This window comes from Callionymus lyra, chromosome 19, assembly GCF_982586985.1.
Source record: "Callionymus lyra chromosome 19, fCalLyr1.hap1.1, whole genome shotgun sequence".
Taxonomy (NCBI): Eukaryota; Metazoa; Chordata; class Actinopteri; order Syngnathiformes; family Callionymidae; genus Callionymus; species Callionymus lyra.
This window is the reverse complement of record NC_141836.1, coordinates 20,376,909-20,399,019: the sequence shown is the minus strand read 5'-3', so window position 1 is coordinate 20,399,019 and position 22,111 is coordinate 20,376,909. Positions and strand designations below refer to the sequence as shown.

Below are 22,111 nucleotides of genomic sequence, written 5' to 3'. Positions count from 1 at the left end.
AATCTTAATAAGATCAAACATGGATGTAATTGATCTTTTCCCTATTAGGGAAGATTCCAGCGACTTGATAAATGAATCAATTGGACAACACCGTTAACACGTGTTCGTTGTTAGACTCACTAATGAGACACAACATCATCAAAGGATCAGCGGTGTGAAGATGTGGTCAATGTTGTGACTTGTTAACACCTCCCACTCGTTTTTTTTACACGTGATGTTGTGTGACCCGAGAGGTTTTCAACGATGGTGTGTTGTGTGGCTGAACTTGTGTGTGTTTCCTGAGAGTTGCTCGGATTTTCTTTCGAGTCAGGGTAACTGCTTTTTGTATCTTGTGATCTTTCTTGAGACAAAAATCAATAGTAACTCAGGTGAACATTATATGGCAGCAAAAAAAAATATGATTCTTACAGTAAAATCAAGCCAACAGAGGTCAGCTGTTGAATCGTGTTGTGTGTGTGTTACTGTCCAGGCCTGCTAGTGAGGACTAATATTTTGAGTGTGTAGGTTTTCGCTGTAGTTCAGCGCCAGGTCACGACAAAGTGATGCAACTCTAAGATAAAGGATGTCACAGAGAGGCCATTGGAAGCTCACTTAGTGCATATGAAATAATTGAACATCTGTGAGGTATCGTTGGAGGAAGGTGAAGGTTGTATGGAAAAGGGACAAAAGGTTCTGGCCAGATCTTTGTGTTGTAGTCCATTAGCTGTGACGAATGGAGTCAAAAGTAGGATGGTGATTTTATGTTCAATACGAAACCTGAAAATCTGTGTCTTATCAAACTGTTTTCTGACTTTCTTGGAATTGAACATCACACCGCTCGGAAATAGTCTGTGTTGCTGTACACTTCTGTTGTGTTTAGATTTAAATTAGAGTCAGGCTATTCATGTATTGAAACAAATACTAAATCAATTGATAAAAATAGTAAAATAAATGTAAATAAGCACTTTTGCCTGTTGACGGTGCGAGCGAGAGAGAGATGGATGGCTGATCAACCAGTATAGTCAAGCCAGAAGTTTTTGCTTCGTTTATTTAGTCAAATGTATTTTGTATAATCAAAAATAAACACCATCTAGCTCGCATGTGCTGAGAAAGGAGAGAGAGTTGGGAGGCAGCCAACCAGCATCTCAGCCAGAGATTGGAATCTACTTTCTTGGTTTGGTCTGAAAGCATTGAAAAGCAAGTGGAAGAATGCTCAAACACAGCACTATATGTATTGTAAAAGAGGTGTTGGAGAGGTCTTAATGCCTAGCAACCCCCCCATCTACTCACTTTTGGGTATATGTATTTGCAACTGCACAGTTTGCTCGACTTACAGAGTTCACCAAGTGTACTTTCTGAACAACTTGACCTGATATGATCCGACTAATTACCGACGCAACTCATCATCCCTTTTACCCGCTCATTGGCATCAGCAGGTATAATCTCTCCTCTCTTTAGTCCTCAAATAGTTGACGTGCTCGGATAACATTCTTTGTAATCCAGTTCAGAGTACAGCAGACGTTCACTCGCTTCGATACGGATCCTTCCAAAGTCGTGGAAAGAGGATCCCGTGGGAAAAGCCGCCTCTCGCCTGATTTGCATTCCCACATCACGCCAAGCATTCGCATGGAATACCGTGAGCCAGAGTGTGCAGTCTTAAGCAGCACTCTTACTTTAATATTTGATGCTTCCTATGGCGCCAAATGTGGCAATCTAACAAGCAGACAGCCTTCTTAATGTATCCGTGGCTTAAACATGATGGGAATACTGAAGAAAGAGAGACATATTTTGAGTTGCGGTTTGTTAAAGTTGGGTCAAGATAATAGCAGAATATGGTGTTTTGACTGAGACACAAATATAAAAGCTTCTCTATTATTTAGAAAAAAAAAAACTCATTTCAAACATCTTGTGGCAATGTTTTGCTCAATATTTCTGTTTTGCAGAAAGAGAAAAAATTATTGAAATTAAATTCCTTGGAAGCATGAAAACTATAACTGAATTTATGTGTATGATCATGCCTTAACAAAAGATGGTCATTGAGGCTAAGGTCTTAAATGAAAATACATATTTTATAATTCTTTTTTTTTTTTTTAATTAATCCCTGACCAGTTTATCGATTCAAAAACCATTCAGGTCGTGGAGGAGTACCTGGCATTCTCTAGAAAAATGTTCCTAGCCTTTAAATACAAATACAAATACAAAGACTAATACAATGTCCACCTGGAAGGTGATATGATGGTTGAAATTTGTCTGTTTGTTTGCAAAATAATTTTAAAAACAATATATAGTTATATATTTCAATGTACTTTTCATGAACTGTTGATAGTTGAAAAAGGTATGTATTGGGATTGCCATCTGGATCTGCAACTATTTTGAAGGATTCATCACTCTTAAATCCGCCCAGATTACTGTGTTTTAGTTTACTAACCATGATAAATAGTGTCAAATGTACGATTTGAACTTATATTGAAATTAAGAATTAAAAGTCTCAACAGGATTTCTAACTTTCCAGGTAATCAAAGTGTCATACAGTTCATAAAAGCGTGATTTCTTGCTAGAATTAAATTTCAATATTCTGATGAAAATAGTTACGAGTGAGGTCACATCTTGATGAATAAAAAAAAAAGCTCTGGCTTAGAAATCCAGCTTCGCTCCAAGATGGCATTAAAAAATGAAAGTTTTGTCTTTGTCTTTCTATTCAGGAGGCGGATTATGTCACCCTGACTTGCAAATCTCTTTCAAGTGAGCCTTCAAGTTGACCTTCTTTTCAAGTTTCTTGCCAACACTGCTGTCTTCTAGCATCCAGTTGTCACTTCCACATACAGAGCATTCAGCGCGTTTGTGTCGGTGCGAGTTAACAAAGTGTTATATTTGTTTTCATGAAGTCAGATTGCCAGATTTTGCTAAATCATGAAGAGAGAAAACACTTTTTCATCCCACACGTGTCCTCCAGCCATGACAGCTCTGAATCAGTCCAAGCCAGACGAACCCTGAGCTATTTACTTTTTGTGACTGTCACAGTGAATTAAGAGGTTGGAAGACAAAGGAGGCGTGACTGAGTGCACTTTAAGAAATGCCTGACTGCAATAAACACAGTCATATTGGGACAGCATTTTTCTCTTTGAGTGGAAATAATGTATTGCTGATGTTTGCTTCTTCAACCTGCCATTGATGCATTTGTTGTGAATAGATAAATATCCAGGACTGTGGATACTTCCGATATTCAGTAGCTAGTTTTGTTCTTTTATTAGTAGTATTTTTTATTATTTTTCTCCAATATATTTTTGTTTTGCAATTTGTTTAGTATGATTTACTTTTCTAATGTTACCTCCGTCAATTCGTTTACATCTCTCTGTCTGTTAGCATTATAACTAAAAAACTGAAGAACAAATCTTACAATGTTGACTATGATTTTGGTGGTGTTCTTTATATACAGTAGTTCAGTTTTGAACATTATGCCGATCACAAATGGCTTTAAACTGCTGCTGCTAGTATATAGAGCTCTCCTTAGAACTAAAAATAAATTAAAGGAAATCTACATTAATGTTACAGTTAACTAATGTCTCATTTGACAGAAATTTTATGGGTTGATAGCATCATGAGGGGTTTTGAAACGTTGGTGCCAGGCTAACATCCTGAGTGGTCAAGTGGTTACAACACTATACTCTAGTTTAGGGGTCGGCAATTCAATTTCTTCTGGGGCCACATTATATCCTGGGGCTGTTATAAGGGAAAAGCTTTAGTGTTAAATTTATTTTATAATATTTGATATTTTTAATTCATTTTATTTGGATTTATTATAAAGGAAAAACAATCATATATATATATATATATATTTATATATTAAAAAAATGTTAAGCGTTATAAATGCTTTGTGTATCATATTATTTCATTTATTTCTTTTTTAAGTTATTAAAGCACTATAAAGCTTCTTTTTTTTAAATACAAAACACAACAATAAAAGAAGACGTAGAAAAGTGGAGTTTGTTTTTGAAAAAAATAACTGTAGAGCCAGTATTATCTCAACCTCATGTGGGCCACATAATTGGCCCTCAAGAGGCCCACTTTGCCTGGATCTGATCTAGTTCTAGGGGCCAGATTCAGTCCAGGGAACTTTGTTTTTCCTTAGAGTCAAATGACCTCCAAAGCTTTTTTTTACTTCCGTTTCTTTGGTGGAGTGCGCCCAAGGCATGCGAAAAAGAGATAATAGATTATAAATATTCTATCCACATATACAATCCACTCGATGAGTTGGAGTCTCTTGAGAACCACTCGAGGCATCTGTATTTAGGTGCTGATCGGGCAGTGATTCTGGATCAGTCGATGGTTTGTTCCCAGTTGACTCCAGTGAGATGTGGGTCATCTTTTACTGAGCGTAAACATTGTAGAAATTGATATCCAGAAAGAGACCAGTAAGAGCTTTTAGAATCAATGGAATTCTGGACCATTCAATCTATTGGATGATGAACGTGAAAAGATGAACCTCATGGACTTTTTGAAGGACAGGACCATTCATAATCTATCGTTTAACGGAGAAAAAAAAATGTTTTAGAAAGAAAAATGACTGAAGATACTTACGTTTTGGATACATTTGTTACTGTCTTAAGTGGTTAAGAGACTCATTTCAATCCATATTAGGATAAAAGGTAAACAGTCTCTTACCCCAGAATGACACAAAAATCAACACATAAATGAACCAAGCACCTAAATTTTTCTTTGGACCAGCCAGCTGTCAATTAAAACAGATGATTTGAAGATGGCTCGATTATCTTGTGAAGTAGTGAAGAAAGATATTGTTATGAATTTAAGGTGATTTAACTCAAAACAAATGTGGCTTTATTTTTGAAAAACATTCTCCAGACGCACTTTACTTTTTTAACTCATTTCCTGCCTTGATATTATACTGTGCAACTTTTCGTGTGAGTTAGTAGTTCTATCCCCCCGGTGGCAAAAAAAATAAATATTTTGTGTGCGGGATCAGTGATATTCACATAAACTTGAGCAATAGGAGGCACCACTAAACAAAAATATATTTCCAGAAAGGAAGGTAGGAGAACACCTCGACTGTGTTGTTAATATCGCAGCTAACAAGGAGTGTTGTCTGCAGAGCAGCACCAGGTATCTGAACAATGCCACATATCTGCAGAATTTGTGTGTCGCAGCAGGTTTGAACTCCTGTCAAGAAGAAAGAAAAAAAAAGCTGCAAGCTGTTTGTGAGATGAAGGAGGAGAGTTTGTGCTTTACACTGCGCTCTCCAGAAGTGCTCATAAAGGTTTTATGTGGTTGTGTTTGTGAAGTGCTTGGATGCAGCTTGACTTTAGTCCGGTGCAGCTGTTTTTTTGTTCAGCTTTGTACACATTATCGTCACAGATTATCTGAGACGTATAATGTTTATGTTTCTTTCTTTAATTTATCAAGCATACGCCCATTTTTTGACGACAAAAATGGCTCCACAAAATGGCTGCTCATTTTTCACCTGTAAAGTTTGAATGATATACAGGTATGTGCTAAATGTTGTCAAGCGCATCGATAAAAAAGTGAGATTGGGAAAAATCCTGGATCAATGAGATTTATAGGTTTTCAGGAAAATTCCAGATATTTCAGTTCTCCTTTGTTCACTGGAAAGATTGACAAGATTTCTAATAATTTCCATCTTCAACCCTGTGGTCACATCCAAACTTTAATGTATGATTAAATGCAGAATATCAGATCCAGCCATATTGGAAATTAGGAAATAATTCCTGAATGTCAGCAGATACATTTTCATGTAAACATCCTTTGTCTACTTCTGCTAGGAGTGCGTTCATGCAGTCTTGATCTCTAGTGTCATTGTATCTATAAGTCCCATAATGCACTGCAACAGTTACGTCTTTAAACAGTTGACATCTTCTCAGCTCAGTTGGTGCTCTGATCAGAGAAAGAAAGCTCCATCCTCCTCTACTTTCTAGTGATATATCCACATCTGCCGATCATCTCACTGGCAGCCAGTGGAGAGGATGAAGGGATGTGAACATACATAAGATATCTTTGACTTATTAATACAGCCTTCAGAGGCAAATGCCTCCAGTTGTCAGTCACACTGTTAATTCACGCTGAGAGTTGGTTCTCTTGGATGTCTTGTGACCACAGGGATGCTTTGCATGTCACAAAAGCGTCATCTCACTTTGTAAATATATATGTGCTGTATATACATGTATCGTGTGAGTCGAGCGTATCCTCTCGTCCTCTGTCATCGCCAGGATTTACTTTGTTCCGATGATGATGAGGGCATAATGACGGCTGCTATCTAGTGACCGAAGTTGAATTGTAACACAAAAATGAACAAGCGCTGTGAATATTTTCATGTTAATCGTAATTAGAAATTAGGAAATATATATTTTATACACATTATTGAAATACAAACCGTCATTTTACTATTATACAAAATTATGCCGAAAGCCAAAGAAGAATGCAAATAAATAAAAAATATTTATAATTTCCAGACTATAAAGGGCACTTTATAGCATTTCATTTCCCAAAAACCAACAATGCCCATTATAATCTAGAGCGCTTTACTGTATATCTGGATTCATTGGGGTTTTGTTTGAAGTGGTGCACGGCGCTCAAAACACTATGTTACAACTGAATGAGGTTGAAAGTTATTTTGAATGCGTTTTAATAAAGTCTGACTGACTGACTTATCTTGCTTTTATGTTTCACAACAATATTGTATTATGAAAATAAATATCCCAGTATTTAGGTGTGTCAATATTTCCTCACACCAATTTTAAGGGGTGTTTCTATTTTCTACATATAGTATTAAGGTGCGTTGGGCCAAAAACGATTTGATCATTTAATGGTGCATGTGCGAGTTCGAACAGTAATGGGATCTGCATGCTGCACCTTATGCTGCTGTCAGCAGTTCGAACCTTTATGAATCACTAGCTCTTACTCAGCAACTTGGTTTTCTTTGTTGCTATCATGCACAGAGCTTATTTAAACATGAGAACAGTGTAATATTGTTTTTCAATGTAAATAAAGTGTCTTAGTTTTCAATGTCTTTTTTTTTTTTAACTGCCACTCATACTGCCATGAAACCAGAAAGGAATGAGAGACACTGTTTTCTTTTATGAGGTTAAGTCAGCTGATGAATATCCTGTTCATCTAGCACCAACATACTTTGGAAGAACCTCTTCATATTAATGCAAACATGCTACAACAAGTTAGCTTCATTATTAACCAGTCTTAGCCCGACGAGAGACCACATTTCCCATGAGCACTTGCTAAACGTCGCAAAAGTTGCCATGTCCCGGTTTGTAGCAGTTGGACGAATTTACCGTTTCCAGACTTCCACTGACTGAATGAAGGATGGATACCAATGAAGTAATGAATCAGATTGTGGATAATGAAGTATGATATAGTCGTGACAGCTTTGTAAATAACATAACTTTAACTTAACTGTAATTGTACAACCAGCATGACATGTAGCATGTTCACACCATCCCCAAGAACTAGAAAATAAAAAACACACAAAACCCCTCACCTATACGAGTCGTTCAACTAGTTTTAAGTTGATGTGTTATCACAAGTTATTTTAGTAGAAAAATATTAAGGTACCCAGAGCTGCTTTAATGTATTTTACAAAGCATGCTAGCATGTATGAAAATGTATTGCACAAAAACAAGTGCATTAGTAAAAAAGTCTTGAGTAGGAGGTAAAATTCAGAAGGAATCTGCGCTGTGTTTAATATTTCAATGGAGACTCCCCATCCTGTGTGTCGTCAGTTCCTGGTGTCCTTAAATACTCTTCAGCTGTGAGAACTGCTGCCACCCAGCACCAGCACTAAGAATAGTCTTCGTAGCTGCAACTCCACATGATCGCGAGACCAGGTCTGACGTTTGGCTTCGAGCAAAATATGCTTTCAATGTTAACAAGATGAATTGTCAAATTAAAGATGCACAATGTTGAGAGATCGGTGGGTCTTTGCTTGTCAACTTGAATATTCAAATCCAGACTGAAGCCGAGTTGGTATAATGTGACATTCCATGCTGCAAAGCTCTGAAGATCTTTGATTGAAACTAGCAAGCTAGACCACTGACCTCTCACTGAAGGTTTTTGGGGGGTGGGTCACACAATATGTGAAATTTAAAAATAACTGCGATTTCAATGTTATTTAAACCATATTAAATACGGATTATTTCCATAATTGCTACTTTCTGCAGTTTTAATACCCATAATCCAATTGTTTTTAATCCAGGCAACGCATGGTATTGCAGCTATATAACTAATCAAAGTCTTGTTTTTACTTTATTTAACAACAAAAGTCTTTCTGTTGAAACTCAACCAATCAGAATCTGATCCAGCAGTCCTTCTTAACTTTAAAATTCACTTCATAGTCAAAATAAGGTAACTTTTGGGGCCCAAATGTGGCTAGTTCTTAGCTGGAATAAACTGTCATTTTGGTCTAAATTTGTATTCAATGACTTATCGAAAGAATTACTGAAATGTGCAATTTTACGACATATGAAATGCAGGACAAGTGATATAATGAGGGCTCCGGGACGACACTTAAAAGGCTTTATTCCTAACGTATTACGTTGTTATCATTATCATCTGATTTCTCCATCTGTTCCTCCTGGGCTTCACGTTCACACTGCTGTCTTCCCAGAATAGTAAGTGATATTACTGTTGTACATCAGGAAAAGGATGACCCAAATCCAGGAAACACCACTGATATTCAGCAGAGAGAGAGAGAGAGAGAGAGAGAGAGAGAGAGAGAGAGAGAGAGAGAGAGAGAAAAAGCTACCTTTATCCACAAGCAGGTATTCTCAGGAGATGTGTCTATCCGTCCGAGACAGGATAAAATCTCCTATAATGTGCTACACACACCGCGATCATGCTGCCCCGCCGTCACTAGTGCTTGTCGTCGATTAAGACTTTCCATCCTCCGCTGGGCTCAGCACAGGGCCAACTGCACTTTGTCTTGTGACACGTCTAATTTCCTCCCCATAGCCCTATCTTGATAGCGAGCTAATAGAAACCCTCCTAGGATCAGCTGCTAATGAAGACGGATCCTTGGATGGCCAGACAGTCACATTTTCATTTCCAGTCCATCAACTTGTTTGAAGAGGTGTGTTTCTTCTGGCGGACAAGGACGTGCAGAGGAGATCTTAGGATGACAGGGATTTCCTGATAATTAGTCGCAGTGTAATGTTTACAGAGACTCTATAATTATAATATTGAACAGCGCACTGACTGGTTTCTTTACTCAATTTTATAATTTATTTGATCTACTATATATATTGTTTCATAATTTGAATATCAATCCCTTCTTACCTGTGCTCCCTAAAAATCTAGTGCGATAATATTGGGTTAAGAAGCTCAATATAGTTGTAATTAAGCTGCTTGGCGCATGTCTGTGAGTGCTTTTCTGGTCGTGATATTAAAACTGGTTGTGGCGCAACGCCTTGTGCTATTATCATCTTATTTTTTATCTACTTTAATTAACACCATTTAATACCCATTTGAGAGTTTTAAATATAATTGATTTTGCTTCTTTCTACTTTCAAATGCTAAAAAAGGTATTCAATTATTAAAATGTATTAAAGAGCATTAACATTGGGTCGACAAAAATCTCAATATTTTAATCTATGCAGTCATTTCTGATTATCATACCTTTTGTTACATTAATGATTGTTGTATAAGACTAGTTTAGCAATATACATATTTTGATTTTAAATCTCAATGGCAATATTGTTCCAGAACTTGCTTGCACAACACTGTGCACATGAATGCGGCTCATTCTGCACCACGTAGAGTCACATTCAGTAATCTTCAACTGACTCTTGGATCCAGATGGTGATTCATAACATCACCAACATGCGTTTGTATGTTTGTGGTGGTTGAAGCCAACATTTCCTGATATTTCTTTTCATTTCATTTCGCTAACAAAAACTTTGATACTTTTGCGTAAAACCCTGTAAGTTGTTTGATTGCCATTGAATATATACCATGGAATACAGATGTATGTACAAATGTATATTACGTAGGGTTGTTTTTTTATATTAGTATTGATTACAGTAAAAAAGTGTTAGATTTCTGATTAAATTAGTTTGAAAGCCGTTGAAAATTGGTTTTGACTACAGTTGTAAACTTTTTGATTTTAGATTATCATATATATTGTAAAGGCATTAGATTACATCTAAAAATGGTTTGAAACATCAATTGACTATCGTTGGAAATACTTTGATTACAGCTGAAACATTGTTTAAATAAAGTTTAAAAATTGTTTGATTACAGATAAAAAACGGTTGGAATATTAACAAAAACATTTAGATCATAGTTCATTAGCTTAAAAAAATAGATTGACTAGAGTTGAATATGTGTGGAATGTGAATGTATAAAATATACTGAAACTTATTTTGAAGACAAGATAAGATTGATAAATTATAAATCTAACATGGCATACACTCATTACCTTGGCTTCTACTTAAATAAAATCATGAATTAAATTCCAACCACTCTCATCCTCAAATATTAGAGCCGTTACATTACATTATCCCACTTAATTGCACTGGTCATTTGTGTCAAATTGAATTTAGTCTATCAATCATGTTAAGCTATCACAGCCGCTTCAATTTAGCTGGGCTGAATTCTAAATGAAACGGACATCTGGGAGAAAAAAAAAACTTCCTGATGGACCTTGACAGACGCCTCCTCTCCTTCTAATTGAAACGAGGCTTCAGGACGGTAGAAGTCGGCGGCACATAATGCATAACAGTGCAATGAATGTGAAGGTTTAATAGATCGTGAAAATGGCAACGCCGTGACAGAGATGGAGCATTTCATTAGAGAGCCTAAATGGAGTCTGTAGGGGTGGCTGCTGCCGCACTGCAATCCACGGTGATGAAAGACTCGCCGAGAGAGTTCTCTGGCGGTGCACCTGGATAGATGGCCTCTTCGCCACACACACTCTTAATTAGAGTGAGAGCTCTCTGAGAAATACCTGCACTTGTTTATCTACTTGTCTGGAAGTGACAAAAAGCCTGGAATATAGTCGGTGTACAGTGAACTTATTAACGCTGTTGTTGTTCCCCACTAATTGTTGTTCAGGCAGCTCTAACAGGAAGTGACACGTGCAGACGCTCACGACACCCTGATGGAATTGACACAAGAAAGGCAGGAAGAAAGTCGGGTTTATTACTATAACTATAGACAGAATGGAGATAAGACTTGTTGCTGGGTCTTATTCTGTGGCCCAGACTCATTTTTCTTCGTCTGCCCCAAATTTTTCTTCCCCCTGCTCTGACTCACTCCTCCTACAGTATGGCTAACATGAGGATGACGATGCAACCAATGTTTTTTTGTGATGCCCAACAATATACGTCCATTATGTTCTGAATCTGAATTCATTTAAATATTAACATTAAAAAATGTGCTTAAGCCCCGCCCACTTAAAACACTTTTCCTGGAAATGAAATCTTGTTTACCAAAACCACACCCACTCTGCTGTGAATGGTTAAGCATTGAGGTTTAACACCAGTTGTCATCAATACCTGAAGTCTCCACCTGTACGGACTCATTGTATAAACAAAGCGTGGATTATAGACGGGTGGCAGAGGGATTGATTTATAAAGTAATAAGTTCAAAACATGGTCATGATGAGGGACTTACTGCATCTTGGAGAGGAAGACTTCAACATTTAAAACATGTGTCATTCAACAGGGTTTTAACATTAGTTGCCCTTTAACAACCCTCTTAGTAACGGTGACTTGATTAGCTCCTATTATGCTTTGAGGGCCAGCCAACCAATTACTGATGTGAATCGCTTATAACATTGCAAAGTAGACAAAGAATTTGCAGCGAACAATCATCGGCCACTAAATAGAGAATAGTGTAGAAAGGCATCATGGGAGTTCACTGTGTTGGGTGTTGTTTTTTTTTGCCTTCCTCTAAGCTCTGTATTTTTGTTGATACCCAAGGAGGAGTATACCGTTTCTTATCGTCTCTTAGTCATGTATTTTGTTATTCATCCAGCAAAGAAAAAAATTAAAAAGTTATTAAAAATGGTCCAAAAATAATTTCAATGATGGTACCACAATATTTTATTCTATTGCCCAGAATACTGCCCAAGCTGATGTTCACCGATAAATTGCAAAAAAGGAACACATATTTAAAAAGCAGAAAGCGGACTCACAATATAATTCATGAGCTAAAATGTCCATATTACAGTAATATCACAGCTTTTAGAGGAGTGAAATCCTGGGCCTCAAAATATCAAACACATTTCCTGCCAAGTGCTAATATTTCCTTTCATAGATGAGAGAAGCCGCTAAGAAAACAGCCTCGGGCACACTTACAGTTGTGTGCATGTCCATGTGTGCGTTCTTTTTATGAATGTGTAAAGCAACCAATCATTCTGGCACTGTATTTATTGACTGCAAGAGTCTGGCGCCCCATTATAGCCGCGTCGTAAACAAAGACACGACAGTGTATCAGCGAGAATCTGGTCTACGTTGCATGACGGAAATAAACGTTTTTGTTTTCTGTTTTGTCTCTGTTTGTAGAGTCTGTGCAAGATTGTCTTTAGGGTCATTTTACATAAACAGTGACTTTTATGTCCGGACCGTTTTAGTAGCTCACGAATATATAAGGGAAAATGTTAAATTTCATGTTGGAAATACAAACCCCTGTGTTATCTCTGGGTCAATGTGAAAATAGTTGACCTCCTTGGCTTGCAGAAATACATATGCAGTTATGGAAGTTGTTCACCTTGACCCAGAGACAACACAAGGGATACCACAAACATGTTTTGGCACCTTGACTAACAAGTGTTAGTTAGGCCTTTAGTTCACATTTTTAACCAATATTTTTGTTTAATAGTTAAAATTATTTCATTGATACTAGGTTCAAGATTATACGATCTTTATAGCTTATATAAAGAAAATATTATCAAAAAATTATTTTGTGGAAACTTTTCTATTTCTTCAGGTTTCATCAGGTATGGACCGTAATTTAAAGTGGCGGACACTTAACCGAGAATAGATATCAGATAAGAAAGATTAGAAAGACCCAGTGCCTGTCTGGAGAGTGGAGAGACCAAGACAAGATCGAGTCCAAGACCAAGACAGACAAAAATAATAATAGAAAACAAATAATTACACAATAATTTTCCCAGGGGAAAGTTTGTCATGCATATCATAGTAATAACACAATAATTCATTATATCATAACTCCACATATATTCATTTATGAATAACTATTTTCTTCTTTTTATAGTTTTTTAAAGTAATAATAAACTAAATCATTCATTTAGTTTTTTATGTTTCTTCTTCCGATTTTTTTGGCACTACAGAAGCAGAATCTTCTCAAACTTCAAAACACACATCCACAGTCTTGGAAAAGCACCATTTAGATAAGAGAAAGTTAAAGAAGAGGGGGGGAGGATCTGGTTTCAAAGATTGACCCTTTCATGAGGTTTTAAGGTTAAGATGTAGTTTCCTCGCTATATGCTTTTGCCTGATCAAACCGAATCCAGGGTAAGACGACGACTCTTCTCCCTTCACTGTAATAGCTGGTTGAAGATTATGAAGTGAGACCTTTCCCTATTCCCCGGCTGTCCTGATAACGGCCGTGTCCGCCTCGAACACGTGAGCTGAGCCATTAAGAGGGATATGGATGTAATTTCTGCTACGATGATAACGGCCGACTCAGCGGAAAAACGTGGAGCTTCCCCTCTCCTTCTTGCTCTCTCTGGATGTATGTTTTCAGGAGATACCAGTTGCCACCCGTCACTGGTGTAAGCCCTGCGCCTGTGTTGGACATGAAAGCAGCAAGTGAAAGTAGAGTATCTCAAACTGTGACCGCCACACTCGTAATCATGGGGGTGTGTGTGTGAATACCGACTGTCATTACTCGCTAAGCTAAAAGTGCTACAATGGACACAGAAAGGGTCAGCAACGAGCACGTAATGGGCTCTTAGACATTAGCACGCCATTACCTGGTCATAGGGATCACACATTCTGGCCGGTGCTAATGTGTTGCTTCTCGTTCGCTTATTGTGGCGCTCCTTTATCTGTATTAATGTGCAGAGAAACTTGTCCTAAGTCAATATGTTCAAGCAAAGCAACGACTCTGCTTCCTTTACTTCCAGTCTTGCTCACGTTTGGTTTCGAGCTGTTGATCTAACAAGCAGGGACGGCAATAAATTACGGAGCAGTGCATGCGGACATTCATATCAACGGTATATTGGTCATCGAACAGAGTGTGTTCCATCGGTCAAAGCATTTCCCTTGCGCCGCGGGCTAATGAGAAGCGTGAATCTATAAGTGTTGTTCTGTGAGGAGAACCCGATGACTGTCGTGAGTCAAGTCTGGGACGTCCTCTTCCGAACTACGTAATCGTCTGGTCGTCAGCTTTTCACCAGTGAAGCATGATTGATGTTGCCGTGGGAGATGAATGTCAACACATTTAGGAAGAATATCCACACATTCTGAGCGTCAAGGCTCATTGTTTCTTTGATGCAGTTCTTGTCAAAAGAGAATGGGGCTTGAATTCCTCAAACCCCTGGTGTTCTGTGAGAAAACCTTTTGACAATGAACTGTGAATACTGAGAGTGGTCTCTTTAATTCCTCCACCAACGCTTCGCACATCAGAGCTTCACATTCATGTCACATCTTATTCACGCAGTTCAATGTTGTTTCAACTCCACTTATGTCATTTGTATTATTTTTATTTAATCTCATTCAATTTATTTCATTCCTTTTATTATTTACTATCATTGCCATAAAAAATAAACGTTTTATGAATCTAAATGAAATTATGTTTACATTTTAATGTCATTGATTTGAGATAAAATCTATAAATCTATATAAAATAGTTTTGTCAGTCCGACTCCCTCAACAAACTATGGTGAAAACGCGCATAGGAGACTACTGACCTTTCAGTGAATGGTGAGGGAAAGAGTTATAAAAGTAAAGTGCAATCGGTGAGATTACAAATTTTAAAAAAAATATCAGGTTAAGGAAAGAAGGGAGAAAACGTCACAAACAAATTAAATTTAAAACATTTTTAATTCATATTACGGTAAATAACGACAGTTCCTCCTTCAGCAATTTTAAGACCCGAAACCCACCTGAACATACTCTATTATCTCCTCTCCTTCTCTCTTCACAGTTTTTGGGTTATTTTGTTTTGATATTTTGTTTTTATACCAAACAAACAAGTACAGAAATAAGTATACACGCCATTTACTTTCCCTTTTTAGAGAACAGGTACAAGGGGAATGAAAATGTTATACAAAAGGAAAAAATAGTCCTAAAACAAGTCAATAATAGTACAAAAGTACAAATTATAATTTGAAAATATTAACTTAGCTTTTAATATGAGTTTTATAGCTTCACTCTAACTTCATAACGGCACAACTGCAAACAGGAAAAGGGCTCCATGTGGCCCCCGGGCAAAACTCTGCACAGGTCGATATAGATGAAATATTTGAAATTGTCTACGTTCAATAATCTGAAGTCTTGCTACATTAGCCAGCCGCCTCTCAGAACTTAACGGAGTAATGTTCTTGAGCGTAAAAAACACCAAATGAAAATGTGCAATTTGAAATTCTATCCCATTCATTCCTTCCTTGCTCATCCCACCTGAGTGCACAGAGAATTGAATCCTTCCTGAGCTGTGGCAAACAAACGGTTAACAGTAATCACTGGCTTCTCTCTCTCATTGGCAGCAGAGTTGTAGCAGGCGTGGATGTGAAGAACAAGAACTAATCTTCACTGGTCCGTTGCATCTAAGAAGAAGCAGCCCTGAAGTCATACATTATGGCGAAAGTGGGGGGATTTTTTTTTTTACCCCTTTTCTTTAATTTCCTACCAGATGAGCTTTTATATACAGTATATATCACTATCTATAATGAAGAATCGCGTTGCTCTCTTCCAGGAACCTTTTTGAAATAAAACAAGTAAATGTGGGTCATTTCGTCACATGTTTATTATGTCACGGATTCATTATACAAGGGTCTGCAACAGGCAATTCAATAACCAAAGGGAGTGCATTAGAGAGGGCGCCTGTCAAGTCAATTAAAAAGAACGAACAAAGAAAAGGAGCATTAATAAAAGAGTTAAAAAGAGTTGAGCTGATAGGACTAGTTGGTACAATCACTTAGATAAATCAGCACTTGTTATTGAGCAGGTAGAATGAGGGGTTATTGCTTCAGGTGGGCACCCCCTTGCCTTAGCTGCTATGTCAGGCGTTTGCGTTCATATTCTTCCCCAACTGCTGCCTCCCATGGTACAGTTCAACAATGAACACAGCCCTCTGGAAGGTTGACAACAAGACCAGGCTCGACTTGAGACAAGTGGTAATGATCTCAGGCGTAAAGAGGAGTTTCTGGTCTAGAACAACCTGCATCCTCCAGTCCTGGGCAGAGTCTAGAAGGCTCCATTCTTGCAGATGGCTTTTTCTGTCCTGCTCTCACAAAAGGGATGGTGTTTTTGCATCAAGACAAACTGGTTTTGCAGCCGGTGAGGATGTGATTCAGTGCTGCAGGGGTTGACATGGTGACATGGTGCAAAAGAAGGATCTTCTCCAAACCACTGCTTTACGTTCTTGGGCGGAGGAAGAACATCATGGGTGGCTCTGATGATGAAGCTGATTTAGCTTCCTTCCATTTCCCAAAGATCCTTCCATGTCAGCTTGCGATGCTCCATATTATCCTCCTTACTCTTGTTGTCGAACCTGACCAACCACCAGTTTTCTCCTCTCAGTTGATAACAGCCACTGTTTTCGAGAATGATTTTTAAATGTTCGCAGCGTGTTACTACATCTGCTTGTTCAAGTTTTGAAACGTCATTATTTGAGGTGGGTCGCTCCGATGTGGTGCTGTGCACTGTCATTTACCAACCCACCAAATATAACAAGTGTTTTTCTAACGACTTTGCGGACCTGCTGGCCGATGTTCTGCCAAATTATGACCGTGTGCTTATTCTTGGTGATTTTAATGTCCTTTAATGTCCTACAATATTTTAATTGCACGCCTCCGGGACACAGTGGGTGTTTGTGGTAGTACATTGGAGTGGTTCAGATCTTACCTCACCAATAGAACTATGTGTGTGAGCATACGTTCTGCTGAGTCCAGTTCCGCTCCACTGTCACACAGGGTCCCTCAGGAGTCAATTTTAGGCCTCCTGCTGTTTTCCCTATACATTTTTTCCCTTGGATTCCATCCTGTGAAAGCATGGGATCTTCTTTCACTGCTATGCTAATGACACACACATATATGTGCCACTAAAGAAGGATCAGGCTTTCACACTCCAACCTCTCTTGCAGTATCTTGAAGAAATTAAAGCTTGGATGTATGTAAATTTGAATGTAAGGAAGACTGAAGTCATGTTTTTTTGGCCCCATGGCTCTGTTGACCCCCCATGAAGCCTATCATTTCTAATTTGGGTTTTAAGATGGACCGTGATTTTAAATTGGACAAGCAGGTAGGAGCAGGTTTGAAGTCCAGCTTTTTTCACCTGAGGAAGCTGGCGAAAGTAAAGCACTGTTTAGCACGACAGCACTTTGAAACAGTAATCCATGCCTTCATCACTACCAGGCTGGATTACTGTAACGCATGTTATTGTTTACTTGTTTTATTTTATATTGTTTTATCTTTGTGTGTTTTAACTGTGCTTTCTTAGCCCTTTCATGTCACTGTACAGCACTTTGTATCGACCGTTGTTGTTTTTAAAGTGCTTTATATATAAAGTTGATTGATTGATTGATTGATTGATTGATCGACTTGTCCCAAGTCCAAACTCGCCTCTTTCATGCTGTACCTGTCCTACAATGACTCAAGACAAGACTTAGAAAACAGAGTCCTAAAACTAGGAACTTAACATCGTTGAATCTGAAATGAATAATAGAAAGAGGGAAATTAAACATTTCTACTAAACACAGTCACGCTGTGCTTTTCCTAGATCTGTTCTACACCATGTAAATATTTTATATTTCTATCTAAGTTTGTCTTGGAAGCTAACCCTCATCCCCTTGTGACAGCCTTGTGTCTTCAAATAAACCTTTTCATTTTGCATTTACAACCATCATGGCTCACGATAGGAATACGTTGGTGTATGTTTTGATTTCTGAGCCAGCAATATGGGCTGGTTTCAGCCCCCGTCTACAAGTTTGACATGTTGTAATACCGAGAGGGATTTGATGATCATTTTCCTGAGCTTTCATTCTTGATACTGACATGTTCCTATTACCATGACTATGAGGTATTTTTTGTGTATTCTTTCATCCTTACAACATCCTTGTGCTGCTGTTGAAAAAGTGTGTTTCAAAAAAAAATTCACCAGACTATTCATTATTCCTTTTTAAGTATCGGTTGAAATTAGCTCAGACGGTAATTTACATTGTAATTTCCATTATATAGAAAGTCTTTAACTCTGCTGATTCTCAACTGTGGTAAAGTATGTGATAAATGGGAAATAAGAGCCACAATGTGCTCTGGAGAAAAAGACTTCTGAGTTAAATGAAAAATGTTTGAACAAGACATACACTAACCAAAGATTTAATTCCTTAAAAATGTGCATTTTTTGCGAGTTTAAATTACAGCAGCAATTTCATTGTCATTTCTTTATTTGAAAACTTTATTCAATCTTACTGGCTTGCTGGAAACCATCCATCCATATTTTTCCTTTTTTTCTTGTTACACATCATTTATTCACACTACCTTGCCGTAAATGTGCACAGCAGGTGTTGTTGTTTTTCTGCCATTTGTCGAGCTTTAATGAGGAAAAATGAGTTCCAAAACGACAAACTTTGGTCTTTAACTGATTGCATTTAAGCAAACGCGAGAAGAGAAATAATGGCGTGTTTGAAAAACGCTCCTTCGTGTGATGAAACAATTTCAGCAGCAGCCAGGAGTGAACAACTGGAGCAGAACACTAACATAATTGAATGAAAGTGGTGGGAAACATTGATTTGCTTTGGTGATGGGTTAATTTTGGGAAGGAAGTATAACATATTGCATGGGCTGCCGGTGAGATGTTTCTTCGTATTACTGTTGTTACTCTGAAGCAACTGTTTTGGTGACAGTTTTGTCTTCTTTTACGTCCACTCAAGAGGTTTTGTGATTCTTAATCTAGAATAAATCCAAAATTAATTCAGTTATTTCAATTAAAGGAATTATTGGTCATTGGACAAGACATATATCTTGTTGCTGTAGCAACAGAATTTGAGCTTTGAACACTCCACTTGTGAAGCCACCAGGTTGTGCACTTCACAATTTACAACAACAAAATAATTAGAAATCACTTATTATTGACACTACACAGTCACAGAAAATTATGTTTGAAAACAAGTTGGAAAATGAATGGGCTGCTTTCTATACGGTCCACCTATTGAGAGCTGTCAATCAAAACAGCTGGTGTTTGAATGGATTGAACTAATGAATCGTTGTGAAGAAGGGAAGTAAGATCACCATGTGTTGGTGCTAGGGCTGAAAGATTATTGAAAAATATATATTTGCGACTATTTTCAGAAATATTGCGATTATTTATGCGATTCTTTTTTCATTGTCCTCTTTTTTATGCATTTTGTCTATCTAATACAATACAATAATTAGCTTTACACAAAAATGAATTTCTCTTTGATTCTGGAGATAAAGTTATTAAGTCATTTTTATAATAAAGTCAAATTAAGCATACCTTAAAATAAAGGGAGAAGGTTTATATAGTTCTTCTAATTACACTTGTAAACAAACGTTAAATATTCACTGCAAATACTTAAAACTACTGTAAAAACGTGCTAAACGTGTGATAAATTAAACGAAACGATTAAAGAAAAGTGAAAACACTATTCAGTCATTCTTCTTTTTCTTGCATATTTTTGCACAGTTTCTCGTGTGTTTAAGTGCGTTTCCTGTCGTACACAATAATATATTATCATTTACACAATTTGAATTGTGTGAGCACATAAGGTAACTTAGATGAGCACACACAAACACGCCGACATGTCGGCAGACACACATCTCGATTCAAATGTATGAACCAATGTCAGGATGTATAGTTGTTGAAAACACTGTAGTTTGTTTCTTACTGCTGCTCTTTAGCACCTCTAGACGTCACTGATCAACGGGTTAAAGCATCCCTCTGCGCTTCTTTTCATTTTGATGGCTTGAAAATGTAATGAACATTGAATAAAATCGCAACCTCTGCGATTATATCGCAAATTCCATTAATCCTTCAGCCTTAGTTGGTGCACATGCGCCTGTTATGAAGTAATGCCATGAATTAAAAGTGATGCTAATTTTGTTTTCTTTTGTAAATTCACCGATTGCACTTTACTTTTATTGTTAGTTTCAGATGAACTAGAGGCCAATCCTATCATAGAAGTAGAGCTTGTGGAAAAAAACAGGCCCTTACTTTTCATTTGAGTTGACTGATCGGTTTGTCGGTTTGTAGTTCTATTCTCCAGGAGGTCAGAATTAGTGCTTTCTAGTGCCGACCAAAATAAAACTGGATATTAATTAACTATTTCTACTTCTACATCATAGCTTTACACTTTTCACTTGAGGGTACAAGCACATGACCTCACCTGGACCCAAGCCACTTGTCCTGCCCAACAATCCCAACAATCTTCATCTGAGAAACATCGCTGGTCTCAGTGTTTGAGTCTAAACACTGTTATTTGTATTCTCCTCTCCCAAATTGCTGCTTCAGCAGATGATATCCAGAGTGCTCGTCTGCACAGACCGGCTACGGCTATTGTTGGGAAATGAAAGACAGATGAAAGTAGTCGGGATGAATAGAACGGAGGTGCATGAGGATTCACTCAAGCTCTTTTGTCATCAATCAAAGTGGTCCTCTCTCGGAGACTACCATCCGTCAGATGTTGGGACCGGAACTGATGCATCAGTGGAGCGATCGAGCAACACAGGCCCGCCGTGGTTCATGGAAGTGAAAGTATGATGAATTAAACAAACAAAGAGAAGGAGTTTGAACCGGCAACATGATTCATTTTGTCAAGGTCAAAGCATTGATGATGAATGCCTGTGAGTGAAGGTGGAGATCTGAGTGTAGTTGTAACGTCCGCTTGAATCAGTGTCTTCTGTGTGTTTGTCCTTGAGGAGATGTTTTTAATCAACAGCGAAGATTGTCGGTGCGTCTACCTTTTCCTTATTCAAATTATGAATAAAAAAGTAAACAGATCATCCATCTTCCTCTTGTGCAAAGTGTGACCCGGGGGCCACAAGTGGCACTTTGACAGTATTAATGCGGCCCTATGGTGGTTATAGTTTAATAATAAGATGAATCATGTGGAAAGCTCATTTTTTTTTGGTACTTTATTAGTGTTATCCATTAATAGTTTGAGTCATAAAAAATACTTTCTTTGTTTGTTTTTCCTTTTTTTATTTATTCTTTTCGTGAATATTTATGGAGCCACGAGGCCTTTGTTGAATCAACGCTCCCCTGGAGCGAGCTGGTTTGAGTTTTTTGTATTGATATTACAATTGATGAAGGTAAAATATATGAACAGCAATATTTTGGATGAAATTAATTACAATATGAGTGTGAATGAAACATTTAACAGTCTGGACTTTCATGGTGCTCTTATATTTTAAAAAGGAAATGACATTTAGGTAAGATGACAACTAAGGAGTTAATATATTTATATCTTTATATATAGAGATATAGATAAATATCTATATCTATATCTATATCTACAGTATATCTATACATACATACATAGGTCTCATATAAGGTCTCATTGTTTCATACAGGGTTTTATTTTGAGTCAAGATTTCATTCTTTTCACTCAATTTCTTCTCCGGTAAATCTTTAACTTTGTAAAGTTCATACCATTTGCACTTTGATCTGGAAAGAAAATGGCCTTGATAATAAGTCTTACTGTTCCCACGGTGCTGATTCTTTAAGCGAGCGCTGCCTTTAGTCAAGATCCTGCTCCAGTGTTTAAAATGCAGACGCGTCTCAGCGAGCGACTTAACAAAGAACGAGGAATGCGTCTTAACACCGACACCAGACAAATGTCTTTCTTTTCTGGTTTAATGCCTGTCAAGCCGAGGTTTGATTCTTAAAAGTTTCCGCCGGTGACGGGACGTTTCTGACGAGCAGCATCTGCTCCGAGATCAGACGACGGC

General features: G+C 37.6%; 1 long non-coding RNA gene across 1 annotated transcript in view; it reads right to left on the bottom strand.

Moving 5' to 3' along the window:
* Nucleotides 1-7,018: 7,018 nt before the first annotated feature.
* Nucleotides 7,019-22,111, bottom strand: part of LOC148059882 (uncharacterized) — a 312,120-nt gene continuing 297,027 nt past the window's right edge. The window contains exon 3 of the long non-coding RNA XR_015709364.1: nt 7,019-7,038. This is a non-coding gene — a long non-coding RNA (uncharacterized LOC148059882). The remainder of the gene's footprint in view (nt 7,039-22,111) is intronic.